Consider the following 22,905-nt stretch of genomic DNA (forward strand, 5'->3'; position numbering starts at 1 on the left):
TATTTTATTATTTTTCAAAATTGCGTGGGCGCTATGTTTGTGTGTGGGAATGTGTATGAACGCAGTGCCCACCAGCCAGGAGGTCTGGTTTTCCGGCCGGGCTGGACTCACAGGTGGTTTGTAAACTGTCTGTCATGGGTGCTTGCATCCAGTTCCTGTCCTGCTGCAAAGTGTGTGTTCTTAACTACTATCTCCCCCAACCACTGAGCTCTTCTCTCTCCAGGTTTCCAGTTCTGAGGATAGTCAGACCTCAGGCAGCTAAAACGAATGGCTGAGAACCGCCAGCAGTCTTTAGGAGTCTGCCTAGACACCCAAATGATAGAAAAATTTAAACTCACACTTACCTAAATATTCAATTGGAAATAAAAGTGTGAATATGGGCTATAATCCTGTACTCGGTAGGGTGTGGAAACAGGAAGATATGGATTGTAGCTGCCCCACGCCAAGGTAAGTTTGGAGCCAGTTTGTGCTGCAGGATCGCTCTAGTTTCAAAATCAAACAAAGGCAAGTGAAAATGCTTAAACTGATGGGTATTTTTCCTTATTGCTAAAGTTTTAAATCCTAAGTCTTTTTATTTTAGTTTGGTTTTTGTGAGACAGGGTTTCTCTTCAGGAAGCCCTGATTGTCCTGTAGAACCCCTCTGTAGACCAGGGCTGACCTTGAACTCAGAGATCCACCCCACCTGCCTCGCGAATGCTGGGATGTTAAAGTCGAGCGCAACTGCAAAACACCAAGTCTGCCCAAGTTCTGGCAAGACCTGCCATTGCACCCCAGTCTGACCCCTCTCAGTTCTTTTTTTTTTTTTAAAGATTTATTTATTTATTTTATGTATATGAGTTCACTGTCGCCACCTCAGACACACCAGAAGTATTGATCCCATTATAGATGGCTGTAGCCACCATGTATTGGTTGGAATTGAACTCAGAACCTCTGAAGAGCAGCTGCGTGCTCTTAACCACTGGAGCCATCTCCTTCCAGTCCTCGTCTTGTCTTTTGTTTGTTTTTGTTTGTTTGTTTCTTTGCCCCGCTTCTGGAGATCCTGGTGCCAAAATTAATCATTCCTGTCTGCTCTGGGGCTCAGGGGTTGGGGCAAACCATAAATGGTTCAGTCACATCTGGCCCTGTAGTTTCAGGTTGCTGTCAAGTGAAGGAGAGGGAGATGATCCTGGGCAGGTCGGGGTCACTGAAGAACATCTCAAGCTGTGTGTGACTCTTTCTGAGCAGCTTTTGTTCCTGACTGGTTAGGCCAGACCAGCACCATCAGGTAATAAATATGGCAGCCTTTCCGAACCTCCCAGGACTCAACTCAGGAAGTGGACTTCTGTTTTTCTTGCTCATTTGTCCTGGCCTTGGGCTGTGATGGCAAGGCCCTCAGGCTTGTGTGTCTGCCTGGAGTGGCCTCAGCTCTCTGGAGCTGGAGGAACTTAACGATTTGTGATGGAAATCAGGAATGGCTGTCGGTCGGATAACTCAGATCTGTGACTTCGAGGAGTGGGCAGTCGAGGGGACAAGAGGCAGTGACGAGGGAGCAGATCCAGGACTGGCTAACAACGTCGGCACGTCACAGATAGGTAAAACTGCTTGCCCCGCCGTCCTGCACGCCGGAGATGGCGCCTGCCTGACCCAGATGTTGTAACTAATGCTGCGCAAGGGCGGGGGTCTGTCAGCAGGTCGCGTCCAGGCACCCTATAGGATCCCTTTGGCACACTAAAGATACATTAATGGCTCATGTGTCTTTAGAGAAATACTGACGTCGCTTTTATGAGAAAAACAAGAGCTGAAAATATTAGCCAGGATTTGCAGTTTAAAAACACCAAATGGAGATATGGGAAGGGAGAAGCTGTCTCTGCCCTTGTGGGTCCCGTGCCCTGATGGATATAAAAGGCTCCCCTCTGATGACCCTCTCAGTAGCTCAGACTTGAGTGAAATGTCCGCCTGGGAAAAGCAGAGGGCCATCGATAATGTGGGCAAGCACCAGGATATCTCGCCAGAGAGTATACATCACGGGAGTAGCACCTTTTGAAAGCCTGGGCTTTCCTGGATCAGAGGACATCGATGCCGGGTTGCATTTTGTTCTTCCAGTGGAAGGCTCATTTGCCATGCCTCATGTTTGAGGGAATGCTTATTTTTATCCAAGGTTTTATCTTCAGGATTACGGAGGACTCAAGGTAAAAAGGAACAAATTTGTCTTGGGGAGGCACTATGTACGAAGAGAGGTGTTGGGCAGCATGCCACAGCCTGCCAAGGGAGGGCCTGTCCAGAGCCGCCTGGGAACTGATGGCTGGCCGGCGTTACTGAGCCCTGGCAGGTCTTTGTAAAGTATGTGGAGTTCCCTGGCATCGAGGTGGAGCACACAGGAGGTCTGTTTTCAGCCTCTCTTGAGCCATGATGTGGTTTTAGTGTGGGCACATGAGAAGGTTAGGACACAAAACTGCAAGCTACTCTTCTGATTTATGTATATACGGGCTTGGCTGCACTTCTGTCACACACCGTGAAGAGGGCATCAGATTGAAGTGATTCCCATACTTGAGGGTTTTGGAGCATCCCTTTGAGGCGTTGGGGATTGAACCTAGACCTCAAGAAGAGCAGCCAGTGTGTTTAACTGCTTGTTTCATCTCTCTCCAGCCTCATAAGTCAGTGGCATTTACAGCATTCTCTAGTTCTGACACCATTCTGGTCATCTCTCCAAACACTCCATCACACCAAAGAGACTGGAGGTTTTCAGCAGTTGCTCCCCCTCCTTCACTCCTGGTTTACCTCACAGCAATGCTGCAGGACTGAAGCGAAAGAGGCGAACATGTGGGGTTCTGGCTTTTTCCTGGCGCCACGCCTCCTGGCCTTCCATGCTTGGCCAGTAGCGACTGTGTCCACCATCACCTTCCTCCAAGGGTGGACCCGGCCATTCTACTTCAGGTGAGCATTAGTACAAGAGTCAGGGTGAGGGTCAGAAAGATGGTCGTGGTTAAGAGCACTGACTGCTCTTCCAGAGGTCCTGAGTTCTGACGAAGACTCACCTGCGGCTTGAACCATCTGTAATGAGAGATCTGATGCCCTTCTGTGTGTGTGGGTTCCAGGTTGATGCACAGAGGTACTCATAAAATAAATAAACAAATCTTGCACAAAAAGAGTTGTGGCGACACTCTGCCAGTTCTTCAAGTGTTTACAGGATTTAAGACTTCTCTTCCTCCAGGAGCCTCAGTGTTGATTATCAGTAAATCTTTGGTTTTAGTGACAGAAGGATAAATGGACTTTGAAGAATGTCATACCTGGTCTGAGTGATCAGGTGCAAGTGTTGGGATAGGTAGTGACCTTTTCCCCTCTAGGTTGTGACCACTGCCCAGATAACTTTTTTGACAGTTTAGGTGAAACTGCACCTTCAGCTTCTTCTCCCGGCCTCGACTCAGATGCTATTCGTGTTGTTTCAGTTTATGGCTGATTAGTACCTCTGCCTCCCTTCACAGAGTGGCTGCCTGGCTTGCTTCACCAGAACCTCAGAGATAAGACACTATTGATGGTGGGGGGTTAGATTTAGCTCAGTGGTAGAGCGCTTGGCTCAGGCAAGCCTGGGTCTCTGGTTCGGGTCCCAGCTCCAAAGAAGAAAAAAAAAAAAAAGACAATTGAAGGTGAATGTACACGGTTTTCCTTTGCAGTCATTATGTGAGTGGAGTTTGTATAGACGTGCCTGCACAGGGCTTGAGGGGTATGGGGTTTTCTTTAGAAGGTAACTAGCCACAGGCAGATGGCTCCCTGGAATGACATAGTGCTTCTGGCACTGACGCCTTCCTCCCCACTGAGAATGCGAGGATTGGCTGCCTTTCTACCATCTGATACTTCCCACAAGATGAATAATCCTGTGTATTTTCCCAACAAAAGGCCAGAAAACGTAACTCAGAGTGGATGGGCGGAGCTGTCTGAGATCGAGCAGCTGAAGCAACACCAGTGTCTCATGCTGTCCTCAGTACCTGTGTCTCATAATAGGCTATGTCCATGCTATGGTGTGTGGTGCCTTGGGATCCCTGTCCACTGCTGCTCCTTGCAGTCCTAGTGTCCCCTGCTGTCCTCGATGGACTCTCTGTGCCTGCCTCACTTTTGATTTTTCTGTGCTGTCCTCCTCAGGGGCCTTTGCATATGACCTCATTTTCTCTCACTTTCAAGAATGCACATCACCCATGTGTTCCTTGGGCATTCAAAGAAGGAAAAACTATCTCGAGCTGGACAGCAAGTGTCGTGGATCTCTAAGGCTGGGTAGGATGATGCTGTGCTCAGGTACGTCAGAGGTTCACCTCGAGCCCATCTGTGACATGGAGCACAGCTGCGGGGCCCCTCACTTGCCCCTTGCATGCCCTCCAGGACTGGGCGCAGGGAAAGCCACATCCACATCAAACAGAGGTGGCACCAAGAAATTCTCCCAAAGCCCAGAGAGCTTGGGGACATTGTCCAATCACGGTGAAACTTTGAAAGTTTGAAACCATGAAGTTTTGGAGGAGGAGTATCCCACACTCTTGGCCCAGGTGCTGGAGGCAGGTTTTGCAGGACTTGTGAATGCCCTGGTCCAAAGACATCTGCTTCAGACCTGGGAATTGGGTATCCTCCGGGATGCATTCCCTTCCTCAGGCATGGGCCAGGCTGGGCTTGGCCTGTGGTCTGCAGCATCACGCTTTCTTTCCCCAACACGCACGGTTACATATAAACGACGTATAACACTTCATAAACATTTCTGCTGCGGAATGTTTAGCTGATTTCAGCTATTTCAGAACTAAAACAATTGTCCATGTCATGGGGGTACAGAGCAGAAGCCACAGAGTTTGCGGAAGATCAAAGGCTGGAGCAAGTGGCCTGGGAGACAGGTAGGGAGAAGCTCCCACCTCCTCTGTCCGGGAGGGTAGGGGCTATCGGGAGATTCCAGCCTCTGAGGGAGTCTTGGCCAGGCCTGGCTATGTGGTGTGTCCAGCTGCTCAGAGGACAGGCAGAGGAGGGACCTGGCTGGTGTCTGTGCCGGCCCAGCCGAGGGGTGCATCTAGGGCAGGGCTGGCAGTTTGAAGCGCCAGTGAGCTGCTGAGGTCTGGGCTGCCTGGTCCCAGAGCCACAACAGGCATTAGAGTGCTGCCCCTGAAACCCCATGCTGTAAACCATGACCTCCTTATTTTTGGACAGGGTTTTTCATGTAGCCCTTGGCTGTCCTGGAACTTGCTCTTTTTAGACTATAAGTTACTAAACTCACAAAAGATAACGTCGTCTTCATGCTAGAATTAAAGGTGTGGCACTACCTAAACTGTGGTGCATTCTTTTAAAATACATACTTGTGGGCTGGAGAGATGGTCAGCTGTTAAGAGCACTGGCCACTTTTCCAGAGGTCCTGTTCATTCCCCAGCAACCACATGTAGGCCACAACCATCTGTGACGGGGATCCGATGCCCTCTTCTGGTGTGTGTCTGAAGAGAGCTCACAATGTATCCTAGCACCTGGAAAATAAACAAATAATTCTTAAAAAATAAATAAATACATACTATTCTCAAGAAGGGCAAGACCCACATTCCTATGGGGCTGTTATTGTGGGGTTGCTAACAGGGCTAATAGTGTTGAGTCTAATAGATGTTACATAGTATCATTGGTAGAGATCAGGCTGCGGATGGGCTATGGGGAGTTACCATGCCCTGTCCCCTGGGGAGATGTAGAATGGAGGAATGAAGAGGGATGGACCCTGGCCTGCCCAGGGGAGGGTGCTTCTTACCCTGACTGGAGTCTGAGACGAGAATGAGGGGCCATGGAGCTGGAAGAATTGTATAGAGGGCAGGGAATTCTAGAAAGCAATTTGGTGCCTATTTGGGAGGTAGCACTGCATAGGGTCACAGGGACAGCCTGGACCTAGTGAGGGTCACCCCACTCTCCTGCTGGTACGGATTTCCATCTGCAGGTCCACCGAGGGCTCAGAAGAAGATGACACTTTCAGTCACTCCAATTTCCAGTCCCAGGAGACACACCGTCACCAATTGTTTAATTGGCACACCATGCTGGGATAAGGGATATCAGCTCTTCTGTGGTCCTGGGCTTTCAAGCGTACACCGTTTTTTCTTTTATAGAGGAAGACATGGAGGCCTGTGCTGCTGGGCTCTGCCCAAAGCATCTGGAATAATGGAGCCTCTGGCCCAAGGCAGGGTAGGAGGTGAGTGACAACAGAAGAATTTGCATGTACGCACATCAGCAGCACATAGCTCAGGCCTCCAAAGGGGAGGAGGAGGAGAGGGAGGCAGCCAGGCAGGCAGGCAGTAGTGGGGGGGTCAAGGTGTGTGAAAGAAGATCCCTGGCCACTGTTCCCAGGGCTGACTCTGGCTTGGAGGATCCTCTGAGGTTGGGCTTGTGTGTCCACAGCCAAGGCTCACACTTATTCACACTTGCTGCCCCATGCTTCCCTCTGGGCAGCAGCTGTGCTCTGGAGCATGATGCTGAGTCTTGGGGATGCAGCAGGTTGTGAATCCCAGGTCTTGAAAACTCCTCACACCCCAAAACAGGCTTGACTACATCTCCTCAGCGGTTTCTGCCTCCCTGAAGTCCATTCCACAGTATCAATATGTCCTGAGGGAGACTGCATCTCTGCTTCTTCTAAAGTTCTGTGGTTCCTATTTTACCAGGAGAAAAAAAAGCTACCGTATTCTGGACACCAGCAACCGGCCAAATCCCAAACCCTCACCTGCGCCTCAACTTCCCTGGGCTGCACTTGTCTCTCCAGTTCTGGCTTGTTTTATGCTACCTTTCACCCTCTCTTAGCACTGCCTTATTCCCTTGTGGCATGCTCCAGCATGGAGAGCTGCATCTCTCATAGCTGCACTGAATGCCCCAGAGTGTGATTACACCCAAGACATGGGGAAGTCCTGCTTCTGCACCCAAGAATGTGTGGACCTCATTTGAAACAGGTCTCTGCAGATAGAATTGCAGCATGAAGCTGTAGAAGGTAGAATGGGTCTCTATGCTGTTTGACCAGCACTAATGTCCAGCTGCCATCCACAGGTTAGGGGTGAGCAGAGGAGTTTTGCTTCTGCTGTGGGGGAGGTGCTCAGCATGCAAGCGTTTGGCTTGGGTATCAGAGAAGCCTGAGCCGCAGTGTCCACTCTTAGCCTTCAGAAGCTATTGTTTCTGGCTGTGTGGGAACAGAAGCCTGGTATCATCCTTGGCCATTTGCAGCCAGTCCCGTGGAGGACATCCTGCGCCTGAGAGCCTCTCACCTCCCTCTGTACAGGCAGCTGCTCCTGAACTCCCCCTGAGAGACGACCATGCTTGCGTCAGGTACATACCCTAATTTAGGGGTCAATGGAGCCACCAGACGGAGGTCAGCTGGAGGCAGGTCACATGTGAGACCGGAAGTGTGGGGTTCTTCTCATTATGCTCACCCTGTACTTCTCCCAGCAGGAAGCAAGAGCAAACCTGGCTTTGCTTGCTTTCTCTCTAAAATCCAAGGAGATTTTAGGGGAGAAAATCTAAATCGAGCAACTCTGCTTTTAAAACTCAGAATCAGAAGGGCTTTGGGTGTAGTTCTGTGGCATTTTCTCCCCAGGAGTCACAGGCACTGGACTTGAGCTGGCAACACCACACAACAACAACAACAACAACAACAACAACAAAACCTTAATACTCAAGATTCTGGGTTGTTTTAGGTCCATCCCAAGAATTTTTCGCAATTCACCATTAAGGAGGCCCACCAGGGTGGAACCTCACTCTGTGCCTCTTCAATATGGCTACAAGAATGAGGTCCATTTAGTGGTGGCTTGTATTCAGGACAGCCCAGGTCCCCAGGGTTCCTGGCTCTGCCTGTGGCTTCTGGCCTCTGCAGAAGTTAGCTGGGCTGAGAACTCTCGCTTCACAGCTGTCTCCCAAGTTCAAGCTGGATCGCCTGGCCTTCTCCTGAACTGTTTTACTTGAGGAGGCATGAGGATCAGGTTACACAGCACACGCTGAGAGAGCTGGGTTTGAACTGGTGGATCCATGGGTCCTAGCCCCTGCCACACTGCCACACAGCACCCTCTGGCACCCCTGCTATTTGAAGAACCCAAGGTCAAGACCTGGAACTGAGTCAGATGTTCTGCAGTGGGCGAGGCACTGTGTGGCTACTACTATAGAATTTGTCACAATGAGACAAGGTATCCTTCCTCAGCAAGAGCCTAGCTTCTCCCTCCTTTCTTACCCTCCTCCCGTCTCTCTTCTTCCTCCCTTCCTTCCTCCTCTTCCTTCCTTCCTTCCCATTCCTGTCATACATCATCCCTTGAGTACTGCTATGCACCTATAGTATGTCTCCATGATGCCCAGTGATGACTGCTGTCCAGCAGGCAGGTGGGGTACAGAACTGCTGCTGGATCCTGGCCAGGGCTCCCTCTGCCCTAGCCATTGCTCAGAACAGGGCCCAAGAAGGGGCCCGGGGTCTCTTTATCAGCATGGCCTCCCCAGCTGCCAGGGCCAGCCTCAGGAAAATATGAGTCTCTCTTCTCCGCCGTTGGCCAGCACTGCAGCAGACAGCCAGCCCTGGCAGTACAGCCTGGCACCCACCTCACCCTGCCTGGGTGGCCAAAGCATTTTGGGGAAGTTGGCTGAAGGTCTGCGGAACACACCTCGGTCCATCACTGAGGGGGGGATTGCTTGAGGTCTCTATCTCCATGCCCATGTCAGCCTCATTCTCAGTGGAGGGATGGCAGCAATGAAGTCTATGGCCAGGCCTGGGTGAGAAGGTCTTGCCTGTTACACTGAGTTTCAAGTGAGAGAACTATACCGCTATTCACCCTCCCCCTCCCCCACTCTCTCTTTCCAGCGTCTCTTCTCTGCTTCCCATGCAGCCTCTACTCCTCCTCTTCAGCTCTTTTTTGACCCAGACCTGTCTCTTAGCTGACCAGCCCTTCAGCCTCACAGGGATAGACCTAGGAACCCAGCTTGACCGCATATTGCCACTTTGTAACTGTCCTGGTGTGGCTCATCCACCTTGATCTTAGTTCTGGCCCAAACATGAGGACTGAGAAGAACCTAGTCTATATGGGTGCTGCTGGTCTCATTACTTGCATGTGACCTGAATGGCCCAGAGATGCTAAATTATGTCATTTGTTACTTCCTAGGGAGACAACAGGCTGAGATCTTTTGATGCTGCTTGGATTAAAACATACTGAAAGATTATTTCTTCCTTTTCTTGATGAAGGTATATGTATATAAAGGTATTTATGTGTTTGGCTCCCTAAGACCATGTGTCTGTTCTTTTTTGAAATTCTGTATCCTCTTTAGGGTGTAGAAGCATTACCTCAATTCCTCCGCTTCCTTACATAGTGTTCTCCCTGACAGTGTCTGTGTTTGTCTCTTCTTGACAGATTTCTGCCACGTTGAACCAGGACCATTCCAATGTCTGCCAGCGAGATCTTGTCTTTCCTCTCTGTACTGGGCAATGATCCCCTGTTTCAGAGGTCATTCTGAGGTTCTAGGGATTTGACTCCAACATGTTTTGGAGATCGCTATTCCCAGCTGCTGTTTGGTTACGGAAATTTTGAAAGTGGAACCTTGTTATATCATCTCGGGGCCTGGCCAGCCTGGCCATATACGCCACCATGAATTCAGCCATGCCTTCTGCTCATGAGAACTAAATAAAACGGGTGAAACTACAAATCAAAAACCTTTCTCTTTCTTACATTGTTTCTTGGTATTGGGCTCATAGTGTGATACAAAAGTAACAAATGCTGGGTGTGCCAATTAGCGGGTAATTTAGTGTTCCATAGTCTGAGGCTGCAGGACCAGGTTAAAGGAAGATCTTATTAGGGGAAAAATTGCTCAGGAAGAACTGGCCTGGGAGAAGTTGGTATCTTAGATCTTGTGCTTGTTTCCCCAGCTTACAGACTTGTCAGGGGATCCCAGAGGTAGGGATGCATGAGATTCACTTCAGAGAAGCCAGAGGAACACTGGGTGGTGCCCAGTGCAGGAGTCGCTGGCCTTGGGACTCAGTCCAGTTCTCCAAGATCCCTTCAGGGACACCCAGTGAGCCCAGCCCAGGGAAGCTGGACAAGCAAATGCTACACATATATATCTACAGGACCCTGCTCCGCTGGGACCCCCTTTCCTTCCTTTTTAATTTTAAAAGATTTATTTATGAGCACACTGCAGCTGTCTTCAGACACACCAGAAGAGGGCATCAGATCCCATTACAGATAGTTGTGAGTCACCATGTAGTTGCTGGGACTGGACTCAGGACATGTGGGAAGAGCAGTCAGTGTTCCCAACCACTGAGCCATCTCTCCAGCCTGGAACCTGTCTCTTAACAGGGTTTCTGCTGTTCTCTGAATCTTGTAGGGACCCCACAGGTACAGAAGGCTGCTTAGGGAGGGCCACTCAGATTTTCAGCTCTACTCCATGCTTGTCACTTCACCTAATGTGTTCCTGCCAGACCTCATTATCATCTCTCTAGGCTTATCCCTACATATGTGTGGGTGTGTATGAGTGTATGTTCATGAGTGTGGATGTGTGTGTGTGTGTGTATGCATGAGTATGTATGAGTGGTATATGCACATGTGGCTGAGTGTGTGAGGGTGTATTCATGAGTATGTGTGGAGTGAGTGTGTGTTTCAGTGTGTATGAGTGTGCGTGCATGAGTACGCACGCATGTGTGCATGTGTGTGCATGAGTGTGTGTGCATGTGTGTGCTTATGTGAGTGTGTGTGAGTGGGGTCTGTGTTTGCAAACTTTTCCATTCCTATGGAATGGAAGCTGCAGAACACAGGTTGACACTCCCTATGTACTTATATGATTGTCCCCTGAGGAGTTTTCAGCTAGAGTCAGGGCTCAGAAAGTTCTGGATGCTGGGTGAATTTGTGAAGCATTTTGGCACACTGTCCTGATGTCAACCCATTTTAGTAGCTTGTCTTCCTTCCTTCCACATCCACTCTCTCCTCCTCCTCATCTTCCTCCTCCTCCTCCTTCCACTCTTCCATCTCACTCTCTCTCCAAACAGGATTTCTCTGAGTAGCCCTGACTATCTTGAAACTTGCTCTGTAGACCAGGCTGGCATGCAACTCAGAGGTCAGCCTTCCTCTACCTCCTGAGTGCTGAAATTTAAGGCACATGACACTATGCCAGGCCTCATACCTTAATCATACTGAAGTTCCTGCCCCAGAGGTTGGGGAGATAGCCAGAATTCTTCACTGTGATGAGGCTTCAGGCTTGCCCTGGAAGTAACAGAGCTCCAAGGCACTCATGGGGACCCTGGGAGCTACTCTCATACCGGCACACAGTCACCCAGAAAACTGCTTGGGAATTAATGGAAGGACTCTAAGGCATCAGGGCCCTACAGATGTATGCAGCCTTTGCTGGTCTACCCTTCTCATGGGACTGGGAGGCTGGGCAGCTCTCAGCACAGGGGCCCCTGAACTGGGTGCCAACCATGGCCTGAATCTGCCTCGCAGCAGAATGCTGGCTGCCCTTTGGTTTATGGCTGTTTCTTCTTTCTCTGGGACCTTTGTGCTGGGATCCCCAGGCACCCCACCTATGGCAGATGTCCCCAAGGTCACTGGGCCTGACTTCCCTGTCCTGGAGACTAGGGCTTGGTCTCCAGGTAGGGCCAGGGACATGTTTGATGAACACTTTTCAGGCTGTGTGGACAAAATTCATGGACAGGGGAGAACCAGCGTCTATAGGGCACCTAGTAACCCCTCAGTGAGCATTGAGTCCAATTTGTTCGTTTACTTCCTGTAACAAAGACTTTGCACTGTCTGTAGAGAGGGAACATTCTGGGTAGGAAGACATTATGGTCCCTGGAGAATATAGATCTACTCTCAATGGGACGGTCTTTTTCTTGGGATGGGGCAGAAACTAGCTCCTTGGTGCCATGCCAGTGGTTCTGAGTCCTGAGCTCCCTGGTACCCTATGTGAGATGTTTGGTCCCCTGAGGCTCTGAGGTGACCCTGTGGAGGATCTGCTTGTTTGGTTGGTCACTATCTCCTTACTCTCTCCATATGGTCCTCAAGAGCACAGCAGTTCTTAGATATATTAAGGTCTTTGTCTGTCCACCAGGAGTCTAGGAGTAGATAATCCTGTGGTCCACTTTGTCAGAACCCAGCACACTTGAGGTTCAGAATCTGCTGTGGTCCTCTACCCTGTCCCAATAACCTTGAGTTCCCAAACCCTTTCTACTTTTCTCCTGGCCCCTTCCAAGGCTCAGGGAGATTCAGGACCTTCTTGGAGTTCTGTGGCAATCGCAGGCAGGGGACCCTTGCCAGCACCAGGGCCTCGGCAGCACTTCAAACTCATCTAACTCAAATCACTCACTCTTGACCTCCACTTGAGTTCCTGAGCCCAGCTCCTGGGTTCTGGTTCTTGTGGTTTAGAGTGGATCTGGAAGCTAGGGTCACAGGTCATAGTATAGTCTCCAGGTCAAGTTTTCCTCCCAGGTGAGGCCAGACAGGATCGAGGGAGCCTAGCTTGACCTTCCTGGTTTGGAGTTGGGGGAAGGAGGCAGGGGGGGCTGTAAGGGCAGTTCAGAGGCATATTTGTCATGCCAGCTATGGAAGCTCTTGTGGCCCAGACACCCCAGTTATGAGAAGACTTTCAGTCAGGAGGGCCAGGGAGACTTTTATTGCTTTTATTACTCTTCGGAGGATCGTGATCTTTCACCTTTGCCTGGGATTAGTGGGGCCAACAGGTCACCTGCCTGCTACTCTCAGACTCTTGGGCTAGGTCAGTGTAGTGGTGACCAAGCTGCTTTACTGTTTCTGGGCCCTCCTGTTACCTGCCCGTTACAGGTCAGCAGGTGCAGCCTTCACAGGTGCTGTACCTGGGATGTTCTGGAGTGGGAGACCAGGTAATGAGGCTCCAGAAGAGTGAATCTTCTGTAGGCCAGGCTTGTACAGACTCTGAGGTAATGACAAAGGAACACATGGGTCCCTTTCTCCTGCACTTGAGCCTTGAGGAGAGCAGTTAAAAAGCAGTTACACCAAGTGGCTGCGAGCAAGATATGTTGTAGAAGGGCAGAGGGCCGCACAGACCACGATAGGCACTCTCTCCAGCCCAGAGGGGTGAAGAACAAGGGACATCCAGAGGTTCCCTGAAGGACTGAGACATGGAGCCTGGACACAGTATGTAAGGATGAGGAGGTGGAAAAGCCAGGATCTTTGAGGCTGCTGTGGGCACAGCTTTCCAGGGCGAGTGAGTGTGAGCCTCCCCTGGGACCTGAAACCCTCGGGGTCCCAGATGTGCAGAAGGATGAGGGCAGATGTTAGATGGAGTTGGGAGGTGTGAAGGATGTTGTCCTGCCACTCTGAGGGTGGCCTGGACTTGGTGGCCAGGGAGACTAGGGCCAAGAGAGGAATGAGACTCCCTCTTTGGGTAGAGTAGGCCTAATGACTAACTGGCTGCTTGGGGTTAGAGAAGACCCTAAGGGCCCAGGTGCCTCCTGGTGGTCCAGCTGCCTGTGTGTGTGGGTTATCAACTGGAGGGGCATAGCAGTGCCTCTCACAGCTGCTGGCCAGGGTAAAGGTGGTCCTACCTACCCTGGCAGCTCCAGGGGAAGCCCTGCTCCTCCTTTTCCTCTGCCTGCAGGCTGCATTTCTTAACTATAAAGAACAATAAATTACAAATCTGGAAAAAACATCCCTTGTCCCACAAAGGACAGGGCTGTCCCCAAATGACAAATGGCTCTGAATTAACATTATTTCGTATTTATAACTTCCGCAGTGACATGAGCTTACAGATGCCACGGGCAAGTCCTGGCCTGCCTTTGGGGTATGAAACCCATTGTCCAGCTGACGGTGCTTCTAATTGCGGCGCCACTCAGCAGGGCAGTGTGAGCAGATCTGGAGGAAGTACAGGGCCCAGTCCCCTCAGCAGGACAGAGTGACCAAGGAACGGCCACTTCTGTCCACTCACACATAGGCTATGGGATATGCTAGGGCAAGAGTTTCTTAAATCTTTATTTTATGGTGAAACTTGAGACAGCATCTGGGAGAGATGTCAGGAGTCTCCTACTTGGGGCGGGGTGGGGGTGGCTTACATTAGCATCTGGGATGGGTCAGTGATTGATTGAGAGGGCCTGAATCTAGCAGTAGGAGCCAACAGGCAACATACAGCTCCATGAGGCATGTCCTAGGATCTGAGATCACCACACGTGCTGAAGGCCATTACACTGCCCCAGGAGAGTCCCCCTCTTCATCTACGTGTTGTTAATAAGTAAATGTAGGGACATGACCAATAAGGACCTGGGAGGTAGTGTGAAAAGACGCAGAAGAGGAGGCAGTGGGGGGGTGCAGCTGTGTTTGGTTTGGTTTTGATCAAATCACAAATGGCTCCTGTATGGATGTTCAAGGATATGCAGAAATGACGGCTAGGGCATCGCTTGAGTCTCCTATGGGCTACCACTGCTCAGGGTAAGCCTGTCTGTCACCAACACTCTTCTGCAGACAGGGATTCTAGCACAGAGCTGCTGAGAACTGCCAACCATTCCCCAGCCCTGAACTCCCACCTCCCCGGTAGCAGCCCCCGAGGTCCGTAAATCTGCACTTGTGTTGTCCCAGAGGTTCGTGTCTGACAGGGCTGCTGTGTCCCTTCTGGTCCTGGATCTGTTATCGCCAGCACGTGTTCGCTGCAGGTCTCTGTCTCCTATTAAGCGCCACCAGATAAGACTCCTTTCAGAGCTGCCTGACTACAGATGGCGACGATTTCAGCATTTAACTTCCTGGGCTCGATTGTGATGAACAAGGCAGATCTGCCAGTCCATCAGGATGTGGGCTGTGGGCTTGTCCAGGCTTCCTCAAGGAGTCCTGATTGCAGAAAAAGGGTTCTGACCTGCCCAGTGGCATTGCCTCTTCTCCCCAGGGTATAGGGTATGTCTGCTAGGCTGAGATGCTAGCTTTGCCAAGATCTTCAATCTTAGGCAGAAGATCCTGGTAAACTCGAGGAGGGGGAAGCATGAGCCACCCATCTGTGGCCGACTCATTCCTAGCAGATGTTGCTGGCTTAAGGAGGCGTTCCCAGGCATTAAGGGTTTTTGGTTTTTATCAAAAGTTTGGCCCTGGCTGCAGAATCTAGGGAAAGACTGTGCACCTGAGGCTTGGGTGGGACCTGCTTTCTCCACACCCAGCCTGTTACAAGGTCAAGAGTATGTGAGGGAAAACCCACAGCCCACTGCCTCTGCTGACTCTGATTCAGATGTGGGCAGGCTGGACCTCTCAGTATGGCTGGAGGAAATAATGCAGCCCTGAGCCCTAGGCCAGCATTTTCTTCTCTCTCAGTCAGCCCCAGGAGGTAATAAATAGGTCAATGGAACAGGTCCACAGTGATGGGCATCTAACCTCCAAGACCTGCTACCTGGTTGAGGAAGGTTGGCAGATCACAGAACTATACAGATGGTTGTGGGGTCCCTTCTGCTTTTCTTCTGTTCCTTTCTCTCTCTATTTCTCTTCTGTCTGTCTGTCTCTTTATCTCTCTCTCTCTCTCTCTCTCCACCCCTTATCTCTGTCTTTCTCCATCTCTTTTCTTTTTTCACCAGGGAGAACGCAACTAGGCAGATCCAGCCTCCTGAGTGTCCTCCAGTGCTTGAGGCCTGTGGATTACCCCCTGAGAAGTGCCTGGCAGAAGGGACTGCTCTCTCCCAGCTGCCTCCTACTGGACCGGGCAGAAGACCCTTGATCCTAGGGGATCTAAGTCCCAGTATGCAGAGACACACTGGCATAGGATGGACCACTATACTTTCTGTACTTTCCCAGAGCCCTCTGTGGGATCCGCACGGATGAGAGGCCTCACATCTCAAGAGCCTTCCAATAACTACTCAGTCTTCTTCCTGATGCTTCCTGGCCTGACCCATTCACAACGCCATCCAGACAACTCTCTCAGAAGGCTCTGGGGAGTCAGAGATGTTATGTTGAATAGTTTGTCCAGTGGGTCTCTTTGGATTGTAAATTCAGCCCTGAGATTAGATGACCAGCAGGTGAGGGGGAAGTATCTTAGGTCGCCTTTTGAGGGAGATGTCACTTCCAAGAGGACAGTAGTCACCTAGATGGCCTGCTTGGGACCCAGGTGAGCAAGCTATGAGACGCGGACTGGCCTGTCTTGCTGGATCCTCTGTGAGGAGGGATTGTGGAGGTCTGGCCGACACAGTGGTCTGCCTCATTTGTTCTGAAGCCTACATCACCATTGCTCCACGCTTGGATAAGGTGGCGTGACACTGGCTTCTGCAGCCCCTTGAAGGTCACTCCTTTTTCTGCTTCTTTCCTCAAGCTATCAAGCTGACTTGAGGAAAGTTTAGAAAAAATAAATTAGACTGTTGTATTTGTCCCAGGAAATAGTTTGTTGCCATCCGGCTCTTGTCATATATTCTGAACAATCACGACTGGGTTAGGGAATGAGCTCAGCTGATAAAGCCACAAGGCGCCGATTGGAGGGCCCCCAGTTTAGAATTCCAGCACATGGGAGGGTGGGTCCTAGAGCTAGTGCTGTGTCCTGGTCCATAGAACCCATTGGCTAGGTTGGGGAGGGTACCCCTAGAGCCCATTGGCTATTGTTGTGGGAGGGCCTTAGAACCCATTGGCCAGTCAGCCTCATCCCAATTGATGAGTGGGTGATACACTGAAAGAGCCTATATGAAAAACAAGAATGGTCATGGTGTGATGGTGCACACCTAATCCCAGCACCCTGAGGCAGAGGATCTCAGAGTTTGAGGCCACTCTGTTCACAGAGAAGTTCCAGGCCAGCCACGGCTACACCAAGTGAGAACCTTTTCAAAGGCACAGAGCTACAAATTACCCAAGATGGTAGCATGACTGTCTGACAAAGCAAGGTAGAACACAAGGGTCAATGGCTCCTGAGTTCTGCTCTTAACCACTTTACTACCCAGACTCACCTGGCTTGCATCTTCTAAGTCCTTAGAGAGTCTGTAAGGTAGTGCTAAAATACTAGCCTTTAATTCTATCTAAAAGCTTCTGCAAACTGTGGAGAAATGGCAAATGAACAATTCAGTTATGTAGATAAGGTACATATGAGGGCCAGTGAGTTAGATCAGCGAATAGAAATCTGAGGGACAGTGAGAAGGCTCAATAGCTTATAGTACTTGTTGTATAAGACTGGCATCCTAAGTTCAACCATCATACAAAGGTATAAAGAGAGAAATGTGACACAAAGTTGTCCTTAGACCTCTGCATATGTTACAATGGTTTGATTGCACATACCAACATTGTGTGCACACACATAGTTACACATCTCTCTCTCCTCCCCTTTCTCCTCTCCCTCCTCCCCTCCCTCCCTCCTCTCTCTCTCTCTCTCTCTCTCTCTCTCTCTCACACACACACACACACACACACACACAGACGCACTCACACACATACACACACATTACACATATACATACACATTCTACCACCACCAAAAATAACGCCAAATAACTCCTTAAAGCCCACTTCTTTTTCCCAGACTGGTATCTCTCAGCTCTTTCCCCTTCTGACCAAAGCATCAATGGATGGTACTTTAAAATAGTGTATCTGTGGGGTTTTTTTTAATCTAAATGCTGCTGAAGTGAGAGACTGAGAAAATGGAGAATGTTCTTTTGCTCTCAGTAGCAGAATTACTCTTGCAGCCTGCTATTATAACTCCTCCGTAGCTTCTGTCAATGCTGCCCGGGGCCATGCTAAGCTTTATTCACCAATTCTGTGTTTGAGTCCTGAAATGAGGCTATCGATTTATGATCAGTGTAACTCCTGCCTGACTTCTGGGTGTGACTGTTCACTAATATAGGGTCTTCAGAAAAATTACCCACTACTCTTCAGCAAAATCTACATCTTAATCCTATGTCACTCCAACGTCTATCCTATAATAAAAAATAAACACATGCTGGATGTTTGACTGGAATTGCATGTGGTACCTAATGGTTTGGGGGGGAAGAACACAAAGATTTCAAGGATTTGTGTGTTACAAGCCATATGCCAGGAGACAGAAAAATAAAAGATCTTCCAGTTATAATATAATATAAAATAAAACAATGTTTTTTTTTTAAATCCTAGCAATCCTCTTTCACGAGAAACCAACATTATGCCTTGTTATCTCTTTGCTCTTTTGTTTCCTCAGTGACATAAAAGGGTATGAAGCTGACTCATACTCTTTGCTTTGGACTTTCATCTCCCTAAATATAAACTGACTCTCATGTATAATAGGCCTTAGCAATGTCACAGATGCTTTGTGTTGCTCCAGGACTTTGGTTAAAGTACTTCTGTTCTTCTGCCTATTCATAAAGTATCCCTTAGGATGGAATTCACAGGAAATTTGACAATAGCTAAGTCTGGGTGAGAGGAGGGGAGAAAAATCTCTGTTAACCTGGGAAGAATTTCCATATATTCTGAGCACTTGCTTCAGAAGAACTAGTCTGTAAAGTTGTGTGAATTCATCTAGTGATTTGAAGAGATGGGTGCTCCAGGCTTCTTTCCTAGTGGAGAAAACATCTATTTAGTACTACAGAGATGACTGAGGAAAGTGAGAAAGTGGACAGTAAAGTGCCCACGGGAGTTGCAAGGTTCCTGAAAGAGAGTGCTACTGGGAGGTAAAAGATGGGTTTGCCAGTTCCCATGCCTGAAAATGCAAAGAAGAGCCTTGAGTGTGGGTCCTTTTGCTGTGGCCAACTCCCAATCTCATTAATATCATACTACAAAAACCATGCTCTCTATATTCACCTCAGAGAGATTCATGGCTAATACAAGAGCAAAGTAGTTGTCATTTCCCACAGTGCTTCCAATCTGGGGGCCATTAGCAAGCAGGCTTCGACCACGTTCTGGGGCATAGAGACTCTTTAGATGATGAACAATGGCAGACAGCAGCAGAAACTCTGGGGTAAAGAGTGTGTCTGCTGGGTCTATGAAGTAGAAAGTTACCAAATAGGGCTCTCTGAAAAAAATGCTGGGATAAGGCTTACCCAGATGAGCATACCTGTGTAGCTAACTAAGCATAGCTTATAGCTAGCAGTGAACCTTCATCTACTACAAAATCCAGCTCTAATAACAAATGCTTGCCTATGCCTGCATCCCAAAGTAACTTGAAAATTTTCAACATACAAATTGTTTCACCAAACAAAATTACTAATTACCACATGTCCTCTGCTGACTGACATCAGGCTTCATGGTGAGAAGCCCCTCATTTCATTCTCAGAACAACTCTAAAAACTAAGGCAGGCAGGCATGCTCACTAATGAGTGAGAAAACTGTCCCAGAGAGGTGGAGACTTGATTATAATACTCACGTGGTCACTGGATAGTGTAAAGCCAGATTGCCATTCCAATAGAGCTAGGGCGGGAGAAGCACTCCTCCAGCATCAGGGACTGCAAATTCTCACTGTCTTGCCTTTCTCTTCTCTCCCATTCTGTCCCTGTACTTCCTCTTTTCAGACAAGACAGGGATTCCTGTAGTGTTTGGCTGACCAGCCCTGTTGTATTTTCTGAGAGGACAGGAAGTAAGTAGGGCAGGATAGTAACACCTTACCCCACTTCCTACTCTATTTTTAAAAGTATTCCCATTCTCCATTAAAAGCCTCATGAAACAAAAAATTTAAACACAAAAAATGCAGTAAGCAGATGCACTATTGAGTAATAAAACCTATAGCAAGTTTGTCTTCTCTTCATATATACATGATCCATCAGCAGACCTGCACTCATGAAGATGGGGCATTGTAAGACCCCAGTTTTTGAGTAGATAGCAAGGCTGAGAAGAGTCAAGTGTCCAGGGCCCTTCTTGCCTGCATCACCTTCTCCTGAGATGCTAGACATGGGAAGTGTCTTCTAGTTGATGTTTTCTCAAAGAAAAATAGGAAGTGACAGCCACCGAGGCCTTTGCGTTGCTACTGAGAACACAGCTTCCAACTTATAGGAGTGAAAGTTTCATATTGGAGTTAGCAGTTTATTAGTTTGTAGAAAAAAGAGAAAACTCTCCCCTTTCAACACTTCATGATCACGGTCACTCTCCACCCCCCTCTGTCTCTCAGGGTGATTTCAATAAATGTCAAAGGTAATGCTGGCACAAGCCAGAAGCCTGATGAGAGTGTGAGCTGACACCATGAGCTTGGAAGAGTGACTCATGTACAGCCTTCACTATAGCATCCAATGCATAATATCCCTCGGAGCTCAGGCACGGGCTGGATAGCTGATAGGTGCGACACTGTCAATTAAAATGCTCTACTCATTTTCACCACTCCTAAGACCTGTGACAAAGAGCCTCTAAGGAACTGGAGTCCCTTTTGGTACTTGACAGTGAGCTGATGCCTAAAGTTCTGTGACAGTGGTAAAATGGGACTGTGGCCCTGGGACAAGAGTCAGCCCTGGCTGTCAGTGGCCAATCTATAATCTTTAAATTTTTCAACCACTCAGGCCTAAGTTCTTGAGATCTGAAGAACAAGAGTGTCATAAAGATAATACATTCCAAGATACCAGGAGTTGCTGAAAATGCAGCTATCACAAAGCTTTATGTATTCTCTGTGTTTACCAAGGGCCCAACACATACTGTGCCCATAACCCTAAATTCCGAAATTTCACTTTTCTTCTTTACAGTTTATTGTCAGAAGATTTATTCTGACTATTGATCTAGCTAGCTGCAGCTGCAGCTCACAATTCCTGATACTCAAAGGGCTGAGAAAGAATGATCACTTGAGCCTAAGAGTTCTTGTCTACCCTATGCAATATAGTGAAACATCATTGCTTAAGCAAACAAGCAAATAAACAGAAAACGAATCCAATCAACCACACTTCCAAATGCTTCATTTCTTACTTAGTGAACTTTTTGCTTAAACAAGCATCTTATAGCTCCTCTAGCAGATGTAAGTTTCTGACATCAGTACTCTTTTGCTTTGGGGTCATAGTTGAGTAAAATGAAGGTGAATAAAAGACTTCAGTTAGCAACCTAATAGTAGAGACAGCCACCAGGTGAATATTATATACAATGTGGATCCATGGAACAAACATAGCACTCACATCTCAAAGAGTATGGAGCAGGATGCTATAAGATACCATCAACAATGGCAGCATGGTATGACTTAAATAGAAAAAAATATTTACTTATGGATATCTCTCTCCTCACAATTTACTGAGGGTTTCTGAAATGGTGGCAAGCAGAACCAACAACCTAAGGGCCATTGAGGTCTGTTTCTGTGCCTTATAGATTTATGGAATATCTATTATGTAAATGAATAGCTCTTTACACTTACAGATTTCTTTAAGAATCTGTGATGCACAGAAATGCAAGGATCTATGATGCTCTTAAAGTAATATCACATACATTTTATAAGATTTACTGATGTTGAAGGGAAAAGTGTGGAAGAAATAAGGGAAACCTTATTTCTAGGAGGTTCTCCTGAAAGGCAGAACTGTGCCTTGCCTTTAACTTCTAGTTTCCCAGAGATCAAGTAGTCTACACAACACTATTAAGATTTGCATATTGTTCCTACGGTTAACTGGGATTTTCATGTAAAATACAATCAAAAGAGAAGACAATCTCTCTGTCTACCTAGGGGTGACCCAAATGCAATCCCTAAATTCACCCTTGAGAACATCCAGATGTCTTCACTGTATGTACAGTTCTGAGCGATTCCTGTGCCTGTGTGTTACTGTTTGTGTTCATAAATTATTTTATAATTGTTTGGCTGACTCTCCTGATAACCTTTTAAATTAAAACTCAGCCTCAGTAATGGATGTTTTGACCCCACTTGCCAAGGTCAGGGGCAGAAATGAGTGAAGACCTCTGGTTAGAAAAACCCTTCTATGCTTTTCTGGCAAGTCCACTGTCATCACAGTTAATTGAGATTTGAGAAATGGGTAACAAAACAGCAGTGAGTAACGGTGTTTGCAAATTAGTTGAAGCCAAGTGAGTTTTTGCCTGGAGTGTTCAGACTGAAAAAAAATAAATATAAGGAAAATCAATGTTAGCCTGGAGAATCTTTCTTGTTTTTCCACTGATTTTCCATGAACTAAAAGCATATAGATTAGACTCAGCTGCGAAATGTCTTTTCGGTTTTCATTTTTCTTTTGTGACCTTTAATGTATACCTGTCAGGTTCCAGATGAGATGTAGTAGAAACAACCTGAACAGTAGTAGGGACAATAGCATCAGCTCAACCTGTGTCCCCTCAATTCATCCCCTGGTACAGATCTTTTCCGAAGCATTATGTAATGTGTTTCCTGGAAGGAGTACATCACATTTGCTCATCTTCAATCTAATTGGGCAAAACTATCTCCAATGACCATCTCCACTCACAGTCCGTGCTCTAGGCTCTGCTCTCAGCTCCTTTCTGCTGCCCTTCCAATATCAAATGCGTGAAGTCAGTGTAAAACTAATGGGCTGGGCAGAAACACTGAATCATCAATCTCTACTTCTCTGCAAAATCACTGCTCAAAGATCTATATGCAGTTGTCTGTATGTGATAGCCAGTCCACTGCTCTCTATCCCCAGCACAGCATGTTCCATTTAGATATTAGGGAAGACACCATATGGTTAATGTCCATTGCTTTTCTGGCAAAAGAGTTCATGTTTTTCAGCTAGCGCTACGTAATTTGGCTCAAAATCTACTGAAACTCAGGCAAACTGCTTCTCCATGACAACAGGATGGAATCCTTATTGATCTTTATTACATTTACACTGTGGAGAAACAGAGAACACATAAACATATACATGGTTAATTCTTTTCTCTGAGCCGTCTACAGTTCAATAAACGTTGGTAAAATATTGAGCTTCAATAACGAGTGCTCTTTGTGCCTGGTTTGTTATTAGTTACCAGTGGTGACAGGAGGAAAAAAAGATATCCTTTGCCCTAAATGGGGACCAACCTCTTACTGTTTTGTGTTGATATTTTCTTAATGTCTTTACTTCTTCCACATTGCTTTTGAGGTTCTTTTCTGTCTGATCTCTATCTAGATTCTGATATCGCTTCTCTTTGGTTGGTT

Source organism: Rattus rattus, chromosome 3 (genome assembly GCF_011064425.1).
Source record: "Rattus rattus isolate New Zealand chromosome 3, Rrattus_CSIRO_v1, whole genome shotgun sequence".
Classification (NCBI taxonomy): Eukaryota; Metazoa; Chordata; class Mammalia; order Rodentia; family Muridae; genus Rattus; species Rattus rattus.